The sequence below is a fragment of the Salmo salar genome, chromosome 01 (assembly GCF_965601325.2).
Source record: "Salmo salar chromosome 01, fSalSal1, whole genome shotgun sequence".
NCBI classification, from domain to species: Eukaryota; Metazoa; Chordata; class Actinopteri; order Salmoniformes; family Salmonidae; genus Salmo; species Salmo salar.
Genome location: NC_138291.1, coordinates 63,485,369 through 63,512,999, shown reverse-complemented (window position 1 = coordinate 63,512,999; position 27,631 = coordinate 63,485,369).

The following is a 27,631-nucleotide window of genomic DNA, read 5'->3' as shown; positions in this document are numbered from 1 at the left end:
TTTCACAGGTTCATTTAGAATCTTCAGTTTTACTGCCGCTCCCCTCACTGCCCTTACCAGCCAAAAGAACCGCACCCTTCAATGGACTGAAACCGCCCTGACAGCTTTCAACAACTTTAAACGTCTCTTCACCTCAGCTCCTGTCCTTCGCCAACTTGATCTGACCCTTCCTTTCACCCTGTAGGTGGATGCCTCTGAGGTAGGAATAGGAGCCATACTCTCTCAGCAGGTGGGAACACCTCCAAAATGTCATCCCTGTGCCTTAATCTGGAATACATCAGAGGGGCCAAGAGATAAAACTCCAGACAAGCCCGCTGGGTTCTCTTCTTCACATGCTTCCATTTTCATGTTACTTACATCCCTGGAAAGAACAACGTAAAAGCTGATGCTCTCTTCCGCCAATTTGACCTTCCGACCAGTAACTCAGACCCTACACCCATTCTTTCTTCCTCTTTCATTTTGGGACTGGTACAGTGGGAGGTTCACTCTGCCATGCAAGAAGCCCTAACTTCAGACCCGGCTCCTCCTGAGACACCAGTTGGGAGGAGTTACATACTAGCAGCTGTTAAACCCCAACTGATGCAATGGTGTCACACATCCTTGGGGTCAGGACATCCGGGCATTACATGAAACACCAAACTTCTAGCCTGTAAGTTCTGGTGGTCCTCACTGGCTTCCGACGTAAGGGATTACGTACTCTCCTGTCCAGTTTGTGCCCAAACCAAAAGCCCTCATCTCCCTTCCGGTAAGCTTCAACCTTTGCCAACCCTTCACAGACCCTGGTCCCACATAGCTGTTGACTTCATCACAGACCTTCCTGAATGCTCTGGTAACACCACCATCCTTGCCAAAGTAGGCCATTTTTCATCAATGTGTTGTCTGGTTCCTTTTCTTACATTTCAGTCATTTAGCAGACGCTCTTATCCAGAGCGACTTACAGTAGTGAAAGCATACATTTCATTTCATCATTCATTTCTTTTTTTGTACTGGCCCCCGGTGGGAATCAAACCCACAACCCTGGCATTGCACACACCATTCTGGCATTGCAAACACCATGCTCTACCAACTGAGCCATGGAATTGGCTGAGTGTATGTTCCAGCAGGTGTTCCGTCTATATAGGATTCCGGAGGACATTGTCTCTGACCGCGGGCCCTAGTTTGTCTCCCGGGTGTGGCGAGCCTTCTGTGATCGACTGGGGGTTGCCCTTAGCCTCTCCTCCGGGTACCATCCCCAGACCAACATGCAGACGGAATGCCTGAACCAAGAAATAGGGTAGTACCTCCGCCAACAATGTTCTGCCTCTCCACATGACTGGAGTCTGTATATGGCCTGTGCCGAATACGCTCAGAATTCACTCATGCATTCATCCCTCTGCCTTACTCCGTTTCAGTGTGTACTTGGTTAACAATCCCCCATGTTTCCCTGGGAGGCGGAGCCTGGTACTGTCCCAGCTGTCAACAACTGGTTTCGGCGTAGTGAGCGGGTATGGGAGACCGCTCAACGGCATCTGCAGGAAGCCTCTAATACCCAGAAATGTTTTGCTGACAGACGCCGCTGACCTACGCCACTCTTTCACCCCGGACAGCGTGTGTGGCTCTCAACCAGAGACATCCGGCTCTGCCTCCCCTTCAAAAAGTTCTGTCCTCACTTCATTGGTCCCTTCAAGATAACCCATCGCATCAACCCTGTCATGTACCGCCTCCAGTTACCCCGTCAGTATAAAATCTCCTCGTCCTTCCATGTGCCTCTGTTAAAACCGGTCACCTACAGTCCTCTTCATCATCCAGTCTCAACCCACAGTGCGCCCCCACCGTTGGACATCGGAGGGGAACCTGCCTACCCCATTCTGGCCATCCTTGATTCAAAAAGCCTGAGGTCGTATCCACTATCTAGTGGACTGGGACGGTTATGGTGCCTAAAGACCGGTCCTGGGTCCTCCGAACTGGACATCCTCGACACAGAGATGATTCAGGCATTCCACCGTAACCGTCCGGATTGTCCCGCTCCTCGACCCCCGAACAGACGCACTGGACATCAGCCTCGACACAGAACGTCGGGTCAGTCCACGACCTTGTTGAACCAGCCTGCCGGACCTTGCCCCCGTGGTAGGCGGCCGCCTCTGCTCCCCTGCCCACTCCACCCTCCAGTGCCGTTGGGTTGTCAGGAGCTCCCCGGGGGTGGGGGGTACTGTAAATTTCTGTATTTATTTTCTTTGTAAACCTTGTGTTCTGTTTTTTGTGTTCTTGAACGTAGCCCTGTTTTTCATTTATGTTCATTGATTTCACCTGTGTTAGTCTCATCAGCTCCTTATTTAGTTCAGTTCATTCTGTTTGTACCTTTGTGAGGTATTGTTCATTTTGACTCTACTAAGCCTTTTCCTAGATGAGGACCAGTTATTGCCTTCAGTCCTAGTTTTGGTTCACCTGCCTGTTTTCCTACCTGTGTATGACCATTGCCTGCCTGTGACCATGATTCCTGCCTTCTGCGAAGGCGAAATAAACACCTGCCGCGCTCTGCGTGTGAATCTACACCTTTTTCTCCCTGAGTATTCACTACTCACACAAACAAGATAGCTTACACGTTGATTACTATACAATGCAATCAAAAGTCCCTAGTGGACTAAAGCGATATGATGGCTTGTTACACAAAATGGCGGATTCAAAAGGGAGAGACAAAGGAATTCCACTAACGTACATACAGCTGATAACTATGCTCATGAAAATGTGAATACTTTACAAATGAACGGCCGCACATTCGAAAGAATTGCAATGTACATATTTACGTGTGTATGTCTTTGCTGTCTCTCTGTTGAAAACACTCCATCTACGGGGAGTAATTCGACAAAGTCTCGGTTTGTGTAAGTCTCTGGTTGTCCACCAGAGATCACCATGTCTTTTGTAGTCGTAGCTTCTTGGTTTCAGGTGTCTGTGAGAACGGATCTTCCAGAAGAAGCGTTCATTAGAATGGATCTTTCAACGTACCACCCGATGGTTCTAGTCGAGTTTACTAGACTAAAGTACTTAAACAGTTGCAGACTGAATGTTCCTGTATAGTCTTCTTCGTGAGAGTTTCAAACCGTTTCGTACCTTTCAGCTCATGCTGGTCTAATGTAGTGCTAGAACCATTTTTCACACCGTACCAACCCAGCAATGTACTGGTCTCTAGAGATTTACATTTCTTAACCATTTGTAACATATTCAGCTGGCACTGCATGTAACTGATTTCTATTTAAATGGAAACCATTTCAGCGTGTGGACTGCGTCCTCACGTTCTCTGGCCTATAGAGTTCTTCAGCGGGTCCTTTTAAATACATTGGGATAAAGGGCATTCCATTACGTTTGGCATGTCTGTGCTCACGTGGGCGTGGTTACTGACTGGGTAAACTTTACATGAAAAAACATTTTCTCATTTAGAAGGCTAACATCACATTTCATCTTCTCACAAATAGTTGAATAATTAATCCTATAAATTCCACAACATGTGGATGTAAACCTAACAACTGGGAAATATACACATTCAGAGATAGTTATGTTCTTATACTGTAATTAATGAGATCCCAAAACAACAACTGATCTGACATAATTGTTCTTTAAGTACCCACGGTGCCTTCCAACTGTTTGGATTACAGAAATATTGTTTCATTATCCAACTTTTTGATGCTACCGTACTACAACATCTCTCTCTGTGGTAACAGAGTTTTCAGTATTTACGACAGTCAAAACTGTGGTGAGAGGGGGGGGGGGGGGATCTGGCACCTATGATCATCACCCAAAAGGGCAAGTGGTGACACTATAGATTGTCGACTGTTTACTTTACTAGGGGCCATCAACACTCATAAATAGTGTCTTCAAAGTGAAACAATGTTAATTGTGTATAATTTCCAAATGCCAACAAATGTTGCTTCTTAGTGCCAGCATGACCTAGTGACATAGAGCACTTGGCGAAAAGGGTCAGTATCAGGGGATATCTTTATATACAGTTTCTCCAGATATCTGACATTTTACTAGATATAAGGAGTAGACATGCCTGTCCTTAATTTCATACACAGAGCTAGAATATTCTCTGTAATTGGACAGTTTCTACACGCATCCAATCCGGATCTCAGAAATCGCCCTGCTATCGTACGAGTCCAGGAAGATATCTGGGGTGAGATACGTTCAAGACAAACACCTGATGCGCGTGCACTCGCTTACATATTTGTAGAATATTCTAACTACAGAAAGGGTACACGTCAACATGCTGACATATGTAAGCCTTTATACTCAGGCATGAACAAATCCACATATTTTGAGAAATGTATCATATCTGTAGTCATTACCTGATCATTTATGCATCGTATTAAAACAAAATATCATAATTTTCATAGATATCCTTACATGATATTTAATATTCATCCTCCTATGTCAGATCAAAAATGGGATAAATCAAATGTCCTACTCCCTAATGATTTTACCTCTTCAGGCTCCGAAATTCATTCAGCTTCTTAACATGAAGGTGACCTATCTTAGCATACATTTTCACAATTTTCAGTAGTAGGCTATACGGAAGGCAAACATCGTCATACATCGTCACTTACAAACATCGTCCAAAAAACATTCTCTCACTGTCAACTGTGTTAATTTTCAGCAAACTTAACATGTATAAATATTTGTATGAACATAACAAGATTCAACAACTGAGACAAACTGAACAAGTTCCACAGACATGTGACTAACAGAAATTGAATAATGTGTCCCTGAACAAAGGGGGGTCAAAATCAAAAGTAACAGTCAGTATCTGGTGTGGCCACCAGCTGCATTAAGTACTGTAGTGCATCTCTTCCTCATGGACAGCACCAGATTTGCCAGTTCTTGCTGTGGGATGTTACCCCACTCTTCCACCAAGGCACCTGCAAGTTCCGGGACATTTCTGGGGGGAATGGCCCTAGCCCTCACCCTCCGATCCAACAGGTCCCAGATGGGCTCAATGGGATTGAGATCCGGGCTTTTTGCTGGCCATGGCAGATCACTGACATTCCTGTCTTGCAGGAAATCACGCACAGAACGAGCAGTATGGCTGGTGGAATTGTCATGCTTGAGGGTCATGTCAGGATGAGCCTGCAGGAAGGGTACCACATGAGGGAGGAGGATGTCTTCCCTGTAACCCACAGCGTTGAGATCGCATACAATGACAACAAGCTCAGTCCGATGATGCTGTGACACACCGCCCCAGACCATGACGGACCCTCCACCTCCAAATGATCCCACTCCAGAGTACAGGCCTCGGTGTAACGCTCATTCCTTCGACGATAAACGCGAATCCGACCATCACCCCTGGTGAGACAAAACCGCGACTTGTCAGTGAAGAGCACTTTTTGCCAGTCCTGTCTGGTCCAGCAACGGTTGGTTTGTGCCCATTGGCGACATTGCTGCTGGTGATGTCTGGTGAGGACCTGCCTTACATCAGGCCTACAAGCCCTCAGTCCAGCCTCTCTCAGCCTATTGTGGACAGTCTGAGCACTGATGGAGGGATTGTGCGTTCCTGGTGTAACTTGGTCAGTTGTTGTTGCCATCCTGTACCTGTCCCGCAGGTGTGATGTTCGGAAGTACCGATCCGGTGCAGGTGTTGTCTGCCACTGCGAGGATGGTCAGCTGTCCATCCTGTCTCCCTGTAGCGCTGTCTTCGCTGTCTCACAGTACAGACATTGAAATGTATTGCACTGGCCACATCTGCAGTTCTCATGCCTCCTTTCAGCATGCCTAAGGCACGTTCACGCAGATGAGCAGGGCCCTTGGGCATCTTTCTTTTGGTGTTTTTCAGAGTCAGTAGAAAGGCATCTTTAGTGTCCTAAGTTTTCATAACTGTGACCTTAATTCCCTACCGTCTGTAAGCTGTTAGTGTCTTAACGACCGTTCCACAGGTGCATGTTCATTAAATGTTTATGGTTGATTTAAGAATCATGGGAAACAGTGTTTAAACCCTTTACAATGAAGATCTGTTTAGTAATTTGGATTTTTACACAAAGGACGTTTCTTTTTTTGCTGAGTTTATTTAATCCAAGTTGCTATTTCCAAAGCACATCTCTGCTATTTCTATTTGAAAAAATGCAGCATAGCAAATCCACGTTTTAGATAAAAAATGTATTTTATTTATTTCACAGAAAATAAAAGTTTCTCACCCTCAAAACCCCTGCATGCCCTGTTTGTTATGGAAGATGGATGTGATGGGTGCAGATTGGGTTGTCAGTGGCAGTCCCTTGCAAACCAGACTCAACATTAAACTATTGTTGGTCTCCGATCTACTCCAAACTGTCAATGCATAAATCAAAATTGTATTGATATTGCAAGAAAATATTGTCACTCTACCTGATTCATTCATGACAAGAAAACTAACTGGAACAAACAAGCTAGCTAAGTTAGTTAGCTGGCTAGCTTATATTAAACAGTAATAGAAAATACACCTAAATGTTTTAAAATGTTAGCTGTCACCTTGAGGCTTGATAAGGGGATAAAAATATCACTGAAGAGAAGGACATTTTGTTATTTGTTAGCTTTTAATGTTACCCCCTATCAAGTCCAGTTAGCTAGCTAGCCCTGCTGGCCAAATTAGCTAACGTTCTTGCTTCTAGTTACTAAGATAAATTAAACATCACAAATTAGCTACTCACTTTAGCGTTCACTTCTTTGAGGTCTTTTTTGAACAGCTTCTCACTTTGTTTCTAGATTTGTCAGTTCGACAACACACCGTTTACACACTCATTTGTGGCAGCAAAATGTTTAATAAATCACAGAACTCCACAGCAGCAAATACGAGATTCTTGTTGCTAGGCTACCAATTACAATGCTTTTAGCTTGAGGTTTGCATATCCTTTCTTAAAAAAATAGCCAGTGTTTGAAAGAATGATATGGATTTAATATTTGTCCAATTATTGCACATGGCCTCAAAACTCAAATAAGCATTAGAAATGTTTCTTATTTAGCATATCAAAATGCATATTAAGATCCTGATATGGACCTGTCAAGAGCATATGCATTGTATGTGCTGAGAAAATATACTATGTAAGCCTACTGTCAGTATTTGTCATCATATAGAGAAAATAAGATGTCCACATAGGTCTAATGAGTCAATATCCGACCATACCATCTATGATATCCAAAAATGATTTGTGCAAGAAAGAAAAATATGGATTTCATATTTGTCCAATTATTTGAGAGAGAGAATGAGAGAGAAAATGTAAGAAAGTGTGTGTGTGTGTGTGTGTGTGTGTGAGAGAGAGAGCTGCGGGTGCTGCTGGCGATTCCCTGATCCACCTCTACGCAGACGACGCCATTCTGTATACATCTGGCCCTTCTTTGGACATGTGTTAACAAACCTCCAAACGAGCTTCAATGCCATACAACACTCCTTCCGTGGCCTCCAACTGCTCTTAAACGCTAGTAAAACTAAATGCACGCTTTTCAACCATTCGCTGCCCTTGCCCGACTAGCATCACTACTCTGGACGGTTCTGACTTAGAATATGTGGACAACTACAAATAACTAGATGTCTGGCTAGACTGTAAACTCTCCTTTCAGACTCATATTAAACATCTCCAATCCAAAATAAAATCTCGAATCGGCTTCCTGTTTCACAACAAAGCCTACTTTACTCACGCCGCCAAACATACCCTCGTAAAACTGGCTATCCTACCGATCCTCGACAATGTAATTTACAAAATAGCCTACAACACTCTACTCACCAAACTGGATGCAGTCTATCACAGTGCCATCCGTTTTGTCACCAAAGCCCCATATACCACCCACCACTGCGACCTGTATGCTCTAGTCGGCTGGCCCTCGCTACATATTCGTCTCCAGACCCACTGTCTCCAGGTCATCTACAAGTCTATGCTAGGTAAAGCTCTGCCTTATCTAAGCTCACTGGTCACGATAACAACACATGTAGCATGTGCTCCAGCAGGTATATCTCACTGGTCATCCCCAATGCCAACACCTCCTTTGGCCGCCTTTCCTTCCAGGACTCTGCTGCCAATGACTAGAACAAATTGCACAAAAAAAATGTATGAAGTTGGAGACATTTCCCTCACTAACTTTAAGCATCAGAGAGAGAGAGAGAGAGCGAGAGAGAGAGAGAGAGTCAAGGCGATGGTCTGGTTTAGGAAGGGGAAGTCTATGGAATGATTTATGAAAACAAGGTGTTCCTCAAGTACTGCAAGAAGAAGTGGCAGAGGTGGTTTAACTTTACATCAGAAGCCCATGTAGGTGTCTGTGGCGATGCCTACCCACTTGCCCTGAAGTACATGTTGTATATGCTCTCTGTTTTCTTAATTTTTTTAATTTGTAAATGTTGCATTAGATAAACATTTTAAGTTGACTTGATGAACGATGATTCATGTCTTTTGGTTTTGTTGGCTTTACTTGCTCTAGTCTGATCTTTTTATAATCTTTTTTTTGTTTAGGGTACTTCAAGTTCATGCATGCTAAACTTATTAGCTGGCTTTTGGGCTGAACAAAGCAAGCTAATTTTAGCTGCTACTTGCTAGCCATATGATCGTAACATTTATCAGGTTAGAGTTTTGATATATATCACTTGTTTTAGCGTAGAAGGGTTGCTATAACGTTTCCAAAATGTGTGTGATGATTAATGCACCATATTCAGGATGTTAGCGGCCATCGATGTCCGAACTCCGAAAAACAATATAGTATCATAATTTGTTCAATTGAAAACGGGGATATTCAACAACAATAGGGTGCCGCTTTGAAGTCTGATTGAACAGCCCCTTCTTTATTGTTGCTTGGTATCAACACAAAATAACCGTTCCAGAATCTCAAGTCAAGGACGTAGAGAGGCTGATGTTAGCAAGACTAGTATCAATAGACCCAGTCACTCCAAATATACAGGCGTCCTTCCTAACTCAGTTGTCGGAAAGGACGAAAACCACTCAATTACAGAGTTTAATCACTGTGTTAGGAGAAAACTGAGGATGGATCAACATTGTAGTTACTCCACAATACTATCCTAAATGACAGACTGAAAACACGGAAGCCTGTACAGAATATAAATATCAAAAACATGCATCCTGTTTGCAATAATGTTCTAAAATAAAACTGCAACAAATGTGTCAAAGAAATTAACTTCATATCCTGAATACAAAGTGTTATGTCTGGGGCAAATCCAACACAATACATCACTGAGTACCACTCTTCATATTTTCAAATGTGATGGTGGCTGCATCATGTTATGGGCATGCTTGTCATCAGCAAGGACGAGGTCGTTTTTGGGGGGGATAAAAATAAACATAATAACCTGGTTCAATCTGCATTCCAGACACTGGGAGACAAATTCAGTTTTCAGCAGGACAATAAACTAAAACACAAGGCCAAATATACACTGGAGTTGCTTACCAAAGTGACATTGAATATCCTTGACCGGCCTAGTTCAGTTTTGACTTAAAATCGACTTGAAAATGGCTGTCTAGCAATGATCAACAACCATCTTGACAGAGCTTGAAGATTTTTAACAATAATGTGCAAATATTGGTGCGTGAATACTTATTTAAATTAGATGTCTGTATTACATTTTCAATACATTTGCAAAAATGTATAAATAAATCTTTTCACTTTGTAATTACTGGGTATTGTGTGAAGATGGGTGAGAATTTGTTTTAATCAATTTTGAATTCAAGCTGTAACACAACAAATTGTAGAATAAGTCAAGATGAATTAAAACTTTCTGAAGGCACTGTACAGTTGTGTGTGTGTGTGTGTGTGTATTGTAGCAGGCTCAAGGGTGTGGGGTTTCCACGTCACCAAGTTAAATAACAAAACAGGCACTAGTAGCACAAATAGAATGCTAAGGGAAAGTCTTAGGGATTTTTGTACACAGGGAAAGAAGGGGGAATTCACCAATCACCTCAGTCCACAAGCCGTTCTTTGTCCATTCCTTTTCTCAGGGGCAATCCTCACACTCGGGTTCTCAGCCAATCCGGTCCGGTACACAAGGGGGTTAGTCCGACAGTCTAGGTCACAATGTGTAATCTCACAGATAGTATGCTCTCTTCTCCCACTCTTCATATCGCGCTTGGTTCTCTCCTACCCTGCCCTGTTGTGCACAGTGTTGCCAACTCCTCAGTAAGGAAAGTAGCTATTGGCTGTCCTAAAAGTTGCTAGAAGTCGCTAAATGATGTCATCACCTTACTTGCATAATTGGTCATGTGCATGTAATTGTGATGGATGCTGTAGGAGAGAGGAATAACGTCATGGGAGAGACAAAAAGTGAGTAAAAAACACCCTAAATATGTTTAGAACTACAAATGAACTTTCTTTTGACGATTCTTGTTTTCTTAATGTCCCAATTCTAACCCTCCTCCTTTATCCGGGCTTGGGACCGGCAAAAGTGATCCAAAAGAGACACTCTGGAGGAGTTATTTTTTGTTTTATTTTAGTTTTTAGTTTAGTTCGATTTTTTACTTTATTGTCCACTTACAACCTACAACAAGTCAGAGTAAAACATGAACATTTTTAACCATAATGTTTTTTCGATTTTATTTGTATACAATCTACATTAACCTGTTGGGGCTAGGGGGCAGTATTTGCATGGCCGGATAAAAAAACGTACCCAATTTAATCTGGTTACTACTCCTGCCCAGTAACTAGAATATGCATATAATTATTGGCTTTGGATAGAAAACACCCTAAAGTTTCTAAAACTGTTTGAATGGTGTCTGTGAGTATAACAGAACTCATATGGCAGGCCAAAACCTGAGAAGATTCCTTACAGGAAGTGGCCTGTCTGACCATTTCTTGCCCTCCTTGATCATCTCTAACAAATACAGGGGATCTCTGGCATGACGTGACACTTCCTACGGCTCCCATGGGCTCTCAGAAGGCGGGAAAAAGCTGAACGATGTAATTCCAGCCTCAGGCTGAAACACATTAGCGCGTTTGGCAAGTGCTCTATCAGAGGACCATTAGACTGAGGCTCGTGCATGAGGGGATAGCATGCTTTTACTTTCACTCTCTTTGTAATAAAAAACGATTTCCCGGTCGGAATATTATCACTTTTTTACGAGAAAAATTGCATAAAAATTGATTTTAAACAGCGGTTGACATGCTTCGAAGTACGGTAATGGAATATTTAGAATTTTTTTGTCACGAAATGTGCCATGCTCGTAACCCTTATTTACCCTTTCGGATAGTGTCTTCAACGCACGAACAAAACGCCGCTATTTGGATATAACTATGGATTATTTGGGACCAAACCAACATTTGTTATTGAAGTAGAAGTCCTGGGAGTGCATTCTGACGAAGAACAGCAAAGGTAATAACATTTTTCTTATAGTAAATCTGACTTTGGTGAGTGCTAAACTTGCTGGGTGTCTAAATAGCTAGCCCTGTGATGCCGGGCTATCTACTGAGAATATTGCAAAATGTGCTTTCACCGAAAAGCTATTTTAAAATCGGACATATCGAGTGCATAGAGGAGTTCTGTATCTATAATTCTTAAAATAATTGTTATGCTTTTTGTGAACGTTTATCGTGAGTAATTTAGTAAATTCACCGGAAGTGTTCGGTGGGAATGCTAGTCACATGCTAGTCACATGCTAATGTAAAAAGCTGGTTTTTGATATAAATATCAACTTGATTGAACAAAACATGCATGTATTGTATAACATAATGTCCTAGGGGTGTCATCTGATGAAGATCATCAAAGGTTAGTGCTGCATTTAGCTGTGGTTTGGGTTTATGTGACATTATATGCTAGCTTGAAAAATGGGTGTCTGATTATTTCTGGCTGGGTACTCTGCTGACATAATCTAATGTTTTGCTTTCGTTGTAAAGCCTTTTTGAAATCGGACAGTGTGGTTAGATTAACAAGAGTCTTGTCTTTAAAATGGTGTAAAATAGTCATATGTTTGAGAAATTGAAGTAATAGCATTTCTAAGGTATTTGAATATCGCACCACGGGATTACACTGGCTGTTGAGTAGGTGGGACGCCTAGCCCATAGAGGTTAACATCTGCTTCAGGGTTTGATTGAACCTTTCCACCAATCCATCAGTCTGAGGGTGATAGACTGAGGTGCTCAACTGGGTTATTCTCATTAGCTTGCATAGATTCTGCCTGATTTGTGACATGAATGGGGTACCCTGGTCGGTCAATATCTCATCATAAATGCCTACTCGGGACAACAGCATAACCAACTCATGTGCGATTCCCTTGGATGGCCATGGTGTGCAGGGGAATGGCTTCCGGGTACCTGATGGCATAATCCAAAATCACCAATATTTATTGGTGCCCTTGGTTGCTCTTGGGTTGAGGTCCCACCAGGTCCATTGCAATCCTGCTGAAAAGAACTGAAATAATGGGTAGGCAAATTAAGGGACTGGGGAAATGGGGTTTCGGAGCCACTTGCTGGCACTCAGGGTAACTGCAGCAGTATTCTTCCACTGCTTTCTTCCCCCCTGGCCATTAAAATTGTGTCTTAATTCTGTCTTAGGTCTTTTCCACCCCTAGGTGAGCCCCAAGAAGGTGAGAGTGCTCCAACTGCAGGACAGAGGGTACACCAACAACAACTCCAGACATTCATCATTCTTCTTCACAACCTGATACAGCAACTTATTTTTTATAGAGAAATGGGGTAGGTTATTTGACTTGCAGTCCACTACGGTCACCTGCTGGAGAGTGCTGGCCAAGTTGGGATCCTCTAGTTGGTCCGTGCCGAACTGGCCTGCTAGGGAGGCAGGCTCTGGTGCCCACTCATGGTCCATTGGAAACATGTCTTCCAGACTCGCCACCTCTCCCTCCAGTATGGCTTCAGAGTCCCCCTCCGAGAGGGGTTTGGTTGATGCCTGTGGGGCCACTTCCTGGAATCCACACATCCGGGCTTCCCTCCTTGTAATGTCCCTCCCACCACTCTGACTTTCTCCTCCCTACTGGTTCCCCACATCTCTGGACATACTGGTCCACAGTTGATGGAACGTTGGCAAATCCTATGTGATCAGGACCGGCACAGGCAGGTTTGGGACAACTCCCACTGGTCCCGTGTGTTGTCCCTTTGTGGTCTGTATGTGGAGGAGTGTGGTAGGGTAGTCCTTGGTCTCACCGTGTATGCATGTAATGGCCATGGTGTCAGTCCGGTTCGGGGACTGGGTGAAGTCAGGTCAGATCAGGGTCACCATACTCTCGGAGTCCAAATTTGCCGTGGTTTCCTTTCCGTTGGCTCTTACTGGTGTGACAGGGGAAGAACCACTCTCCTCAGCCCATCATGCCCTCAGTAAGTCACAGGGACGCCCGGTGGCTACCTCACTGGCTGAGGCCGAAGGCATCGAGACCACGTGGGCTGGACAGTTCCAGGCAATATGTCCCAGCTCCCCACACTTGTAGCACTTCTTGCTGTCTAGGGACAGGAAGGGGCGTAGTCTCGGGGAGCTGGTCGTCTGTGTTCCCCCATCCTTGGATGGGGTCCCGGCCTGGTCCTCCTTCCTTTTCTGCTCCTTTGTGTGAGTAGAGGGTTCCACCTTCCGTGGTTGTCCGCTGCGCAGGACCTCCAAAGCCGCCTGTTGTCCTTCAACCAGTTCCACCAGCTGATCTGCACTCGGCAGGTTAGCTTGGCTGGCTAACATGTTAGCTTCGATTGGGAGAGAGCGTATAAATGTATCTATGACCACTTTCGATGCTCGTGAGCATCAGGGAGCAGTTAGCCAGCTCTTGGCCAGCCTAATTAGATCATGCATTTGTGATCAAGGAGATGCTGTAGGATCATATGCCCAATCATGGAATCTTTGTGCCCTGCTAATCAGGGTGTAGCCATACCGGCGCAGGATTTCCTTTTTCAGCACCTCATAATGCGTCACCTGGTCAGCCTTTAGATCCTGATATGTCTTCTGTGCCACACCATACAGGAAGGGTGCTAGCAGGCTGGCCCATTGCTCATGGGGCCATTTCTCCCTCTTAGCCGTCCTTTCGAAGGCTTGTATGTAAGCCTCAATGTCGTCAGCCTCTGTCAGCTTCAGTAGAAACCTACTTGGTTTGGGACGAGAGACTGTTGCACCTGACGCTATGCTGGCCTGGGCAGTGGTCAGCTGGCAGAGCTCAGTTTGCATGAGAGCGGTCTGCTGATGCTGTTCCTCCAGCAACTCCCGATGCATAGCTTGCTGTGCAACGTTCACCTCCAAAAGTTGTCTCACCAATGCTTCCATTATGCTCTGTGTTTGTTAGGTTATTGAACTTGGTTTGGGTTGCCCGCATTCTCCACCATATGTAGCAGGATCAAGGGTGTGGGGTTTCCACATCTCCAAGTTCAATAACAAAACAGGCACTATTAGCACAAATAGAATGTTAAGGGGAAGTTTATTAGGGATTTTTGTACACGGAGAAGGAAGGGGGAATTCACCAATCACCTCAGTCCACAAACGGTTCTCTTTGTCCTTTCCTTTTCCCAGGGGTAATCCTCACACTCGGGTTCTCAGCCAATCCGGTCCGGTACACAAGGAGGATAGTCTGACAGTCCAGGTCACAACGTGTAATCTCACAGATAGTATGCTCTCTTCTCCCACTCTTCATATCGCGCTTGGTTCTCTCCTACTCTGCTCTGTTGTGCAGGCTGCTTACCCTTTTTATCCCCACACCCTCCCTGGCTTAGCGAGTTACAGTCTTGCCTCGTTGGGGCAGGAAGTCCATATAAGGCCCGGGGATGGAGCCAACGGACTGCCATATATCTCCCCTCAATCACCACTCCCCTCACCTCTCCCTGCCGGCTGCCACAGTATGTGGCGTGTGTGCGTGTGTGTATCTGTGTGAAATGCTCACATGATGACACATGGCAGGCTCCAGTAGCCATGCAGCCCATAACCTTATTTGTTCTGAACATCAGAGCGTCATAAATGAATTGTGTTACACATTTCACACAAACACTCAGTCAAGTCAAACAATGTAATGTTTCTTAGATGGTATATACAAAAGAGATGGCAAGGGAGGGAGGATGAGTGAATGAAATTAAGGAAAAAGTATATATTTTCCAAGCGGGAAAAGAGAGTGGAGGTACAGTATGTTTGTTTTTTTCTGCTCATGAAGCAATATATAAAAAAACGATGTTAAAACCTCTTACATCTAGACATTCCGCTAGCGGAACACCTGCTCCATTATCCAATGATGGGCGTGGCGCGAAATACAAACTCCTCTAAAATGCGATATTCAAATACCTTAGAAATGCTATTACTTCAATTTTTCAAACATATGACTATTTCACAGCATTTTAAAGATAAGACTCTCCTTTATCTAACCACACTGTCCGATTTCAAAAAGGCTTTACAACGAAAGCAAAACATTAGATTATGTCAGCAGAGTACCAAGCCAGAAATAATCAGACACCCATTTTTCAAGCTAGCATATAATGTCACAAAAACCTAGAAGACAGCTAAATGCAACACTAACCTTTGATGATCTTCATCAGATGACAACCCTAGGACATTATGTTATACAATACATGCATGTTTTGTTCAATCAAGTTCATATTTATATCAAAAACCAGCTTTTTACATTAGCATGTGATGTTCAGAACTAGCATACCCCCCGCAAACTTCCGGGGAATTCGCTAACATTTTACTAAATTACTCACGATAAACGTTCACAAAAAGCATAACAATTATTTAAAGAATTATAGATACAGACCTCCTCTATGCACTCGATATGTCCGATTTTAAAATAGCTTTTTGGTGAAAGCACATTTTGCAATATTCTAAGTACATAGCCCAGGCATCACGGGCTAGCTATTTAGACACCCGGCAAGTTTAGCACTCACCAATATCAGCTTTACTATTATAAAAGTTTCATTACCTTTTGTTGTCTTCGTCAGAATGCACTCCCAGGACTGCTACTTCAATAACAAATGTTGGTTTGGTCCAAAATAATCCATCGTTATATCCGAATAGCGGCGTTTTGTTCGTGCGTCCCAGACACTATCTGAAATGGTAAATCAGGGTCGCGCGCGTGGCGCAATTCGTGACAAAAAAAATAGAAATATTCCATTACCGTACTTCGAAGCATGTCAACCGCTGTTTAAAATCCATTTTTATGCCATTTTTCTCGTAAAAAAGCGATAATATTCCGACCGGGAATCTCCTTTTAGCTAAACAGAGGAAAGAAAACAAAGCATTCGGTCGACGCGGGCACGCGCCTGAGTCTCATAGTACTGTAACCAGCCACTACCCAAACACGCTACTTTGTTTCAGCCAGAGCCTGCAAAGCCACGATTCAGCTTTTTACCGCCTTCTGAGACCCTATGGCAGCCGTAGGAAGTGTCACGGGACAGCTAAGATCCTCACTCTTCAATAAACAGAGACAAGAAGAACGACACCTTGTCAGACAGGCCACTTCCTGCCTGAAACCTTGTCAGGTTTTTGCCTGCCAAATGAGTTCTGTTATACTCACAGACACCATTCAAACAGTTTTAGAAACTTTAGGGTGTTTTCTATCCATATGTAATAAGTATATGCATATTCTAGTTACTGGGTAGGAGTGGTAACCAGATTAAATCGGGCACGTTTTTTATCCAGCCGTGAAAATACTGCCCCCTAGCCATAACAGGTTAAAACAGAAGAGAGGGACAAACTCCCATGGTGAGAGAGTGACGGTGGGATTAGAATTCATTGTATTGGTTGGAAGCGGAGCAGCATGCTGTCATTGTTTACATCTTAGTTTATTCAGACCCTATTGGCAGAGCTGCACTCTTAACTAGCCATTGATTCTTATTAGGAGTACCCAGTCAAGATTAAGAGGGTCGTAAGTGTGGATTTAAAACAGAGAACCTCTGCGATAACTCCCTCTCTCCATCTACCTATATTTCTCTCTCACCCTTTTCTTTCTCTTTCAATCCCTCTGCTAGTCTTCAGGCACTCTCTTCTTCTGACTCACTATCTCTCTTCTCTATCTCCATCAGTATGTTGATATAATTTCTTGTTCTGAAATGTTACTACCAATCATCACTAGTCATACATTGTTCACGTCCTGTCCGTCACCATTCCCACTGTCTCCTGCAGCCTGTCATGATCTTCATAATATACATGAGAAAAGAAGATGTCATGTTAATATACTGCTCAAAAAAATAAAGGGAACACTAAAATAACACATCCTAGATCTGAATGAATGAAATTATCTTATTAAATACTTTTTTCTTTACATACTTGAATGTGCTGACAACAAAATCACACAAAAATAATCAATGGAAATCCAATTTATCAACCCATGGAGGTCTGGATTTGGAGTCACACTCAAAATTAAAGTGGAAAACCACACTACAGGCTGATCCAACTTTGATGTAATGTCCTTAACCTGTTAGGGCTAGGGGGCAGCATTTGCACGTCTGGATAATTTTTTTTTACCCGATTTAATCTGGTTACTAATCCTACCCAGTAACTAGAATATGCATATACTTATTATATATGGATAGAAAACACTCTAAAGTTTCTAAAACGGTTTGAATGGTGTCTGTGAGTATAACAGAACTCATTTGGCAGGCAAAACCCTGAGACATTTTCTGACAGGAAGTGGATACCTGATGTGTTGTATTACCTTTAAACCTATCCCATTGAAAAACACAGGGGCTGAGGAATATTTTGGCACTTCCTATTGCTTCCACTAGATGTCACCAGCCTTTACAAAGTGTTTTGAGTCTTCTGGAGGGAGATCTGACCGAACAAGAGCCATGGAACGATGATGTCCCATTAGACACCTGGCGCGCGAGTTCATGTTGGGTACCCTCGTTCCAATACGTTATAAAAGAGTATGCATTCGTCCACCTTGAATATTATTCATGTTCTGGATAAAAAAGGCCCTAATGATTTATGCTATACAACGTTTGACATGTTTGAACGAACGTAAATATATTTTTTCCCCTCGTTCATGACGAGAAGTCCGGCTGGCTTAGATCATGTGCTAACAAGACGGAGATTTTTGGACATAAATGATGAGCTTTTTTGAACAAAACTACATTCGTTATGGACCTGTGATACCTGGAAGTGACATCTGATGAAGAGAATCAAAGGTAATGGATTATTTACATAGTATTTTCGATTTTAGATCTCCCCAACATGACGTCTAGTCTGTATCGCAACGCGTATTTTTCTGGGCGCAGTGCTCAGATTATTGCAAAGTGTGATTTCCCAGTAAGGTTATTTTTAAATCTGGCAAGTTGATTGCGTTCAAGAGATGTAAATCTATAATTCTTTAAATGACAATATAATATTTTACCAATGTTTTCTAATTTTAATTATTTAATTTGTGACGCTGACTTGACTGCCGGTTATTGGAGGGAAACGATTTCCTCAACATCAATGCCATAGTAAAACGCTGTTTTTGGATATAAATATGAACTTGATAGAACTAAAAATGCATGCATTGTCTAACATAATGTCCTAGGAGTGTCATCTGATGGAGATTGTAAAAGGTTAGTGCATCATTTTAGCTGGTTTTATGGTTTTGGTGACCCTGTCTTTGACTTGACAAAACATTACACACAACTCTTGTAAATGTACTGTCCTAACATACTCTAAATTTATGCTTTCGCCGTAAAACCTTTTTGAAATGGTAAACGTGGTTAGATTAAGGAGATGTTTATCTTTCAAAGGGTGTAAAATAGTTGTATGTTTGAAAAATTGGAATTTTGACATTTATTTGGATTCAAATTTGCCGCTCTTGAAATGCACCTGCTGTTGATGGAGTGCACCACGGGTGGCACGCTAGCGTCCCACCTAGCCCATAGAGGTTAAAACAAGTCAAAATGAGGCTCAGTAGTGTGTGTGGCCTCCACGTGCCTGTATGACCTCCCTGCAACGCCTGGGCATGCTCCTGATGAGGTGGCGGATGGTCTCCTGAGGGATCTCCTCCCAGACCTGGACTAAAGCATCCGCCAACTCCTGGACAGTCTGTGGTGCAACGTGGCGTTGGTGGATGGAGCGAGACATGATGTCCCAGATGTGCTCAATTGGATTCAGGTCTGGGGAACAGGCGGGCCAGTCCATAGCATCAATGCCTTCCTCTTGCAGGAACTGCTGACACACTCCAGCCACATGAGGTCTAGCATTGTCTTGCATTAGGAGGAACCCAGGCCCAACCGCACCAGCATATGGTCTCACAAGGGGTCTGAGGATCTCATCTCGGTACCTAATGGCAGTCAGGCTACCTCTGGCGAGCACATGGAGGGCTGTGCGGCCCCCCAAAGAAATGCCACCCCACACCATGACTGACCCACCGCCAAACCGGTCATGCTGGAGGATGTTGCAGGCAGCAGAACGTTCTCCACGGCGTCTCCAGACTCTGTCACGTCTGTCACATGTGCTCAGTGTGAACCTGCTTTCATCTGTGAAGAGCACAGGGCGCCAGTGGCGAATTTGCCAATCCTGGTGTTCTCTGGCAAATGCCAAACGTCCTGCACGGTGTTGGGCTGTAAGCACAACCCCCACCTGTGGACGTTGGGCCCTCATACCACCCTCATGGAGTCTGTTTCTGACCGTTTAAGCAGACACATGCACATTTGTGGCCTGCTGGAGGTCATTTTGCAAGGCTCTGGCAGTGCTCCTCCTCTCCTCCTTGCACAAAGGCGGAGGTAGCGGTCCTGCTGCTGGGTTGTTGCCCTCCTACGGCCTCCTCCACGTCTCCTGGTGTACTGGCCTGTCTCCTGGTAGCACCTCCATGCTCTGGACACTACGCTGACAGACACAGCAAACCTTCTTGCCAAAGCTCGCATTGATGTGCCATCCTGGATGAGCTGCACTACCTGAGCCACTTGTGTGGGTTGTAGACTCCGTCTCATGCTACCACTAGAGTGAAAGCACCGCCAGCATTCAAAAGTGACCAAAACATCAGCCAGGAAGCATAGGAACTGAGAAGTGGTCTGTGGTCCACCTGCAGAACCACTCCTTTATTGGGGGTGTCTTGCTAATTGCCTATAATTTCCACCTGTTGTCTATTCCATTTGCACAACAGCATGTGAAATTTATTGTCAATCAGTGTTGCTGCCTAAGTGGACAGTTTGATTTCACAGAAGTGTGATTGACTTGGAGTTACATTGTGTTGTTTAAGTGTTCCCTTTATTTTTTTGAGCAGTGTATTAAGTCACCAACTCATCTGTATACATCAATGAGGCACACTGTATGGTTTGTATGTATAAATGTGTATAATGTGGAAATAAATTATAAAAGGCACACCATAAGCATTACAGATCCAAACACTAACAAACACATGATGATACAATCTCAGGTTTGTGGTTTGGTGTTTGAGACTACATCTGAAAGAGCATTCCCTTAGTTAAATTCCAGATCAAGTTGAGGCAGAGTTCTTTGGATGTTAATTACCACTGACTTCATTTTTTCATTATGAGTTCCAAAAAAGAAAGACCGAATAAATGAAAAGGGATTTGACTGGGGAAAAAAATACTTTTCTCTCTATCTCTCCCACACCCCTCTCTCTCACCCTGCACTAACTGCCTTTGTGTGCCCTGACTGTGGATGCATATTGAGGAAATGAGTGGTGGCAGTGGGAGAGAATAGATATTAATTAAGCAGGGATTCAGCATTGACTCTGCCTTGTACATAAAACAAAAGGTTAAGTAAATGCCAGGGCTGCAGTGTCACTTCCACCAATGAGTATTAGCTTTGGAATCACTAATGTCTGCAGAGAAAACCCAGTCCAATTGGACTCCTGATTGCCAACCAGTGTGGGGGCCAGGGCTATTTAATTTCAATCTGTGGCTAAATTAGGTGGCTACGTCAGGTTAAAACACACAATTATCTGAGCTAGGAGGGGCACAGGGGGACTGAGACTTGGAACACAGTGTGGGATTAAGATCGAGCTCGCCAGCAAGGAAGATAAACTTTTTCAGTGGACTGCTGACAAATCAAAGAGGAACATCCCTAGAGCATGGACCCCTAAGCCTCACCCTGCTCTGTTAACCTGCATTGTCTGTAGGTAATATAGGGAAGAAACCCACAAAAATACACATACTCCTCTGGGTGGGGACTTAGCCAAAATGGGACAGAAGAGAGACTTCTTGAGAATAATATTTGATCTATTTGGTGGTGAATGAATATGAACATGTAACAGAAGCAGCTGGAATTAGTGTCACAACTATTCATAAAGTGAATTATCCCATCGACTTAAATACTACAATAGACTAGGAAGGCAGCAATATTTTTAACATTTGACCTATCATTTGCATTTTACATTATCAGTCCACAGTTCCTGTCCTAAAAGACATTAAAGCAATGAAGCACGGGGGTGGCAGCATCATGTTGTGGGGGTGCTTTGCTGCAGGAGGGACTGGTGCACTTTACAAAATAGATGGCATCGTGAGGTAGGAAAATGATGTGGATATATTGAAGCAACATCTTAAGACATAAGTCAGGAAGTTAAAGCGTGGTTGCAAATGGGTCTTCCAAATGGACAATGACCCCAAGCATACTTCCAAAGCTGTGGCAAAATGGCTTAAGGACAACAAAGTCAAGGTATTGAGGTGGCCATCACAAAGCCCTGACCTCAATCCCATAGAAAATTTGTGGGCAGAACTGAAAAAGCGTGTGCGAGCAAGGAGGCCTACAAACCTGACTTAGTTACACCAGATCTGTCAGGAGGAATGGGCCAAAATGCACCCAAATTATTGCTGGAAGCTTGTGGAAGGCTACCTGAAACGTGTCACCTAAGTTAAACAATTTAAAGGCAATGCTACCAAATACTAATTGAGTGTATGTAACTTCTGACCCACTGGGATTGTGATGAAAGAAATAAAAGCTGAAATAAATCATTCTTTCTACAATTATTCTGACATTTCACATTCTTAAAATAAAGTGGTGATCTAACTGACCTAAAACAGGGAATTTTTACTAGGATTAAATGTCAGGAATTGTGAAAAGCTGAGTTGAAATGTATTTGGCTAAGGTGTATATAAACTTCAACTGTATATATTTTTTTTATCTTTATTTAACTAGGCAAGTCAGTTAAGAACAAATTCTTATTTTCAATGACGGCCTAGGAACGCTCTAACCACTCGGCTACCCTGCCGCCCCATATCCATTGATTCTTGAAAAATATAACTTATAAATGCCTCATTAGCTTAGTTCAACAGTCACACTCCATAAAAACCCAAAACATAAGCTTGTTTTTCTCCAGTGTTTGTAAACATTGTACATGTAAACAAACACTGTATAGCCTCATAACATGGTTAAAACAATAATTTTTATATGATGGATTGTCAGTTAATCTGAGAGTGGTTACATTTCTCCAGGCCCATCCCTCAGCTTTTTACCAAAACAGAAGCGGGGTGACCGTTTTGTTATTGTTTCATCTGTAGATTTGCCCTTTTATAAACAGCTGCATATTATCAAGATATAAAGGTGTCACCAACAAAAAATGTAACAATAGACCTATCGCAAATGCAGCATATGGCTTTAATTTTTCACATGTAAATAACACTTCAGTAGGGGTAAAAGCATGCCATTCCATGAGCGCAGCATTTATTTTTAAACTCGAATCAATGAGCCCAATCAGTCTTCCATGACAACAAAATCATAAACAACAGAGTAGGGCTGGCTAATAAATCCTTAGTTTTGGGGTTATGCTCAGGTAAAACAATTTGGCTAATCTATACTTCCATATTTCCAAGTCCTATTCTTGAAGATTAAGAGGTATAACATTTATTTGAATTACTGGAATTCTGATTGACTTTGGTTTTTAAATGTAAAGATTCAATTTAAGCATATTATTATATGTAGTAGAAAGCAATGGGTTAGAAGAAGCCTACATAACGAACCCATAAACTAAAATGTAATATCCATATAATGGCCAGCAATGTAAATTTTAACATTGATTTATCCTGCAATAGATGTGGTTCAATTGGTAACATACATTATTGTTTTCTTCTAATGCCTCTTCAGGGGAAAGTAGTCTAAAAGTAACTGAATGTAATCAGATTACGTTACTGAGTTTGGGTAATCCAAAAATTACATTAATAATTACAATTCTGGACAGATAACTAGTAACTGTAATGGATTACATTTAGAAAGTAATCTATCCAACCCGGTAAAAAAGTAAGGCGGAGAGACTAATGATATGCCTCTATGTATTGAGATAAATTGCAGAAGCATTTGAGCTGAGGAGCCATTTGGAACATATGGTGTTTTAATTCCTGTTTGTCTCATCTGGATAACTCCAGCCCTGAGAATCTCGCACCCAGCATCAGGGAAATATCGTCAGAACTGGAAAACTTAAGAACAAAGGGCTTAAATGTCTACCCTAATGGGTTGTATTCCCAATTTTCCCCCTCCAAAATTATTAAACCAAGAGCTGCTGCGTTCATTACTGATCGATTTTTAATTTTCATGAAATGTTATTCTCCCCTTCTCCACTTGTCTTCGCTTATTTTGTGTTGATTTCCCAGTTAAAGACACACTGAGTGGACTCCTCAAGAAGACACAGCCCTGTCAACAATCACACACACACCTTGTCTCACATCTTGACACTCAGCCGAACACTGCTATGTGAATAGGTTTGTGACTGTTCATTTTTAATCGTACATGCCTTTTGTACTGGTTGACAGCTAGCAAAAAATTACTAATAAGTCCAGTGCTGCTGCTATCCAGCTGGGCTGAAGGCTTTCTGAAGACAGAAACACACACACACACACACACACGCACGCACGCACGCACGCACGCACACACACACACACACAATAATAACCCCCCCCCACACACACACACTCACAGACACACACAGTCTAATCATCCCCACTGTCTCACACTCCACTGGCAGACACCAGTACACCACCCAGCCATCATGGACCAATTAACTGGTCATATTTCTGTCTTGTAGTCTAGGCTACTGTAGCTGAATGGACAGCACTGGAGCAGCAGCGTACTGTTCACATATCTCAAGATGGCAGTCAATTTGTTGCATGGACTCCGTACTAGTCAATGTGGAAAAATGCACAATTATTGCACGCTTTATACAGCCTTTTTCCTGCATATTTGGCCAGCTTTATACTGATAATATTAAATATTATTACCTTAGATAAAGCATTCACGAATTGACAACATTTTTTAAATAAGTACATTTTGTGATTTGTTTATCTTATTACAATTTGAAAAATGTATCTTGATCTCAATCTGGTATTTATAACAAAATATTCCTTGCGGATATTTCTTTTCAAAATATCGAAAGGTACTGTAATATACACTAAATGACCAAAAGTATATAGACACCTGCTCGTCGAACATCTCATTCCAAAAGCATGGGTATTAATACGGAGTTGGTCCCCGCTTTGCTGCCATAACAGTCTCCACTCATCTGGAAAGGCTTTCCACTACATGTTGGAACATTGCTGAGGGGACTTGCTTCCATTCAGCCACAAGAGCATTAGTGAGGTCGGGAATTGATGTTGGGCGATTAGGCCTGGCTTACAGTCGGCTTTCCAATTCATCCCAAAGGTGTTTGATGGGGCTCTCGGGGCTCTGTGCAGACCAGTCAAGTTACTTCACACCGATCTCGACAAACCATTTCTATATGAAACTCGCTTTGTGCACGGGTGCATTGTCATGCTGAAACAGGAAAGGGGCTTCCCCAAACGGTTGCCACAAAGTTAGCAGCATAGAATTGTCTAGAATGTCATTGTATGCTGTAGTATTAACATTTCCCTTCACTGGAGCTAAGGGGCCTAGCCTGCACAATGAAAAACAGCCCCAGACCATTATTCCACCTCCACCGAACTTTAGAGTTGGTACTATGCAGTCGGGCAGGTAGCATTCTCCTGGCATCTGCCAAACCCAGAATTGTCTGTCAGACTGCCAGATGGTGAAGTGTGATTCATCACTCCAGAGAAAGCATTTCCACTGCTCCAGAGTCCCATGGCGGTGAGCTTTACACCACTCCAGCCGATGCTTGGCATTGCGCATGGTGATTTTAGGCTTATGTGTGGCTGCTCGGCCATGTAAGCCCATTTCAGGAAGCTCCCAGCGAACAGTTCTTGAGCTGACCTTGCTTCCAGAGGCAGTTTGGTACTCGATAGTGAGTGTTGCAACCGAGGACAGAGGATTTTTACGCGCTACGCGTTTCAGCACTCGGCGGTCCTTTTCTGTGATCTTGTGTGGCCTACCACTTCATGGCTGAGCCGTTGTTTCTCCTAGATGTTTGCACTTTACAATAACAGCATTTACAGTTGACCAGGGCAACTCTAGCAGGGCAGAAATTTGACTAACTGACTTGTTGGAAAGGTGGCACCCTATGACGGTGCCACGTTGAAAGGCACTGAGCTATTCAGTATGGGCCATTCTACTGACATTGTTTGTCTATGGAGATTTCATGGCTGTGCCGCTCAATTTTATACACCTGTCAGTAACGGGTGTAGCTAAAATAGCCGAATCCACTAATTTGAAAGGGTGTCCTCATGCTTTGTATATATAGTGTATATCTCTTCTCTCTATAGAGCATTATATTTTCGAACAACATTTAGAACATTAGAACATTATATATAGTAGAACATGTTCAGTGCAGACACACATGGAACTATCTGTATCATGAGAAGACCACATCAATCTGAGAATCAGCTGAGGTGCCAGGTAACATGAAAAACCTGGCATCCTCTCTCCTACTGACATCCTGCTATAGTTTTACAGGTGGAGTCTGTGGAGCCATGTGTCAGTAAAGACCACTCTATGTAATTTGATGAGGTGCTGAGTGACAGGTCTGACTATAAGTCACAAACGGGAGGCATCTTAATGCACTGAGGACAGGGGTATTAAACTGGGTTCGGACCAGGAGAAGCAAGAGCAGGGTGTGAAACTGTCATGTCACTGCTCTTAGTAGTGGACCACTATAAGTGACACGTTCAAATGATGTTATTGGACAGGATGTGTACAGAGACAAAGTGGCACAAGTATAACACCACTTAGAGAAACACACACACACCTCGACCAAGAGTGACAGAGCCCCTTTCTCCCCCTCTATCTACTCTTCCACCCCCTCACCAGAAACACAACAGGGACCCTCTGTTACACAGACCCTCTGCTATAGTTTAATGCCCAGCAGAGAGACTGAGAAGGGGAGGGAGAGGGAGAGAACCCTCATGCTGACATTCAATGCAGATTCAGATGCCTCTGTTTTGCAGTATAGCTATACACACTGGAACAATGATACTACACTACTGCAGCTACTGTAAGTACGCCATCATCAGGTATATACAGAACTACATACAGTACAAGGGTTAAGCTCGACAATCAGGTCTGAATTGTGTGTGTGTGTGTGTGTGTGTGTGGTGTGTGTGTGTGTGTGTGTGTGTGTGTGTGTATTGGGGTCATCACAGCTGTCTAACTTCAAACAAACTAACACATTGAAAAAAGCAGCTATTTGTTTATTCTGCGATTACTCGAGTTACATCAATTTTGCAGGAGATGGTTAGGTTAAATACTATGTTTAGGGTAATGGGAAACTGGTCTGTGGTGGTTCCTGGGATGGACTAAGGGCTGGAGGGCATTCTCCAACAGTCAAATGGGAAGAAAAAAATTCTAGGAATTTGGACAATGCAGCGCTGACCCCTAGAACATGGGTGTCTGTGATCAGGGTGGGTATTTTAAGAAAAGCAGGGTCTGGAACCATAATACTCCGACACCCAACAAAGCCCACTACCCAGTGGCCAGGCTCAGCCCCTTTCAGTTCACTACAAGCCCAACAGGGTCCCGAGACAATGCCTCTTCCGTCACCCCTAGGACAAATATCAAGACAGCAATATTTTCCTCTCGAGTGCTCTTAGCATGGTGCCCTCCTCCTGGACTGAGAGAGAAAGAGAGAGAGAAAGCGAGGTCCAGAGTGTTCTTTGAGTGATTATTGTAATTTACTACCTGATGTAAATCTAAATGAAGTGACATCACAGTCGGGGGATGAACACATCACAATCACCTGGGGGCTCAGATAGGAGAGCACTCTCTACCTATATTACCAGAGTAATTTGAGGCATCTGAGTGAGTAACCTTAGCAACACCACATGCAGCGGGGACTTCCAGAGGTATTATTTTGTTTTGTATTGCTTTTTGGGGAGATTGGGGCGGGGATTAGAAACCATGTCTCCATAGGCTTCCTCACAAACATTATTCAACAGCATTCCAATCTGTGTGTTAGGACAGGGTTACAATGACATAAAAATAATGACACACTGTATAAGTAGACGTACACTCTGACTATTTTGAATAAAATATCATTTACACTGGCTTGAGAAAGTATTCACCTCATTTGCCTTACAACCTGGAATTAAAATAGATTTTTGGGGGGTTTGTACCATTTGATTTACACAAGATGCCTGCCACTATGAAGACACATTTTTTTTAATCGTGAAACAAACAAGAAATAAGATTAAAAAAACTAAAATCTTGACCTTGCATAACTATTCACCCCCCCAAAGTCAATACTTTGTAGAGCCACCTTTTGCAGCAATTACAGCTGCAAGTCTCTTGGGGTATGTCTCTATAAGCTTGGCACATCTAGCCACTGGGATTTTTGCCCATTCTTCAAGGCAAAACTGCTCCAGCTCCTTCAAGTTGAAAGGGTTCCACTGGTGTACAGTAATCTTTAAGTCATACCACAGATTCTCAATTGGATTGAGGTCTTGGCTTTGATTA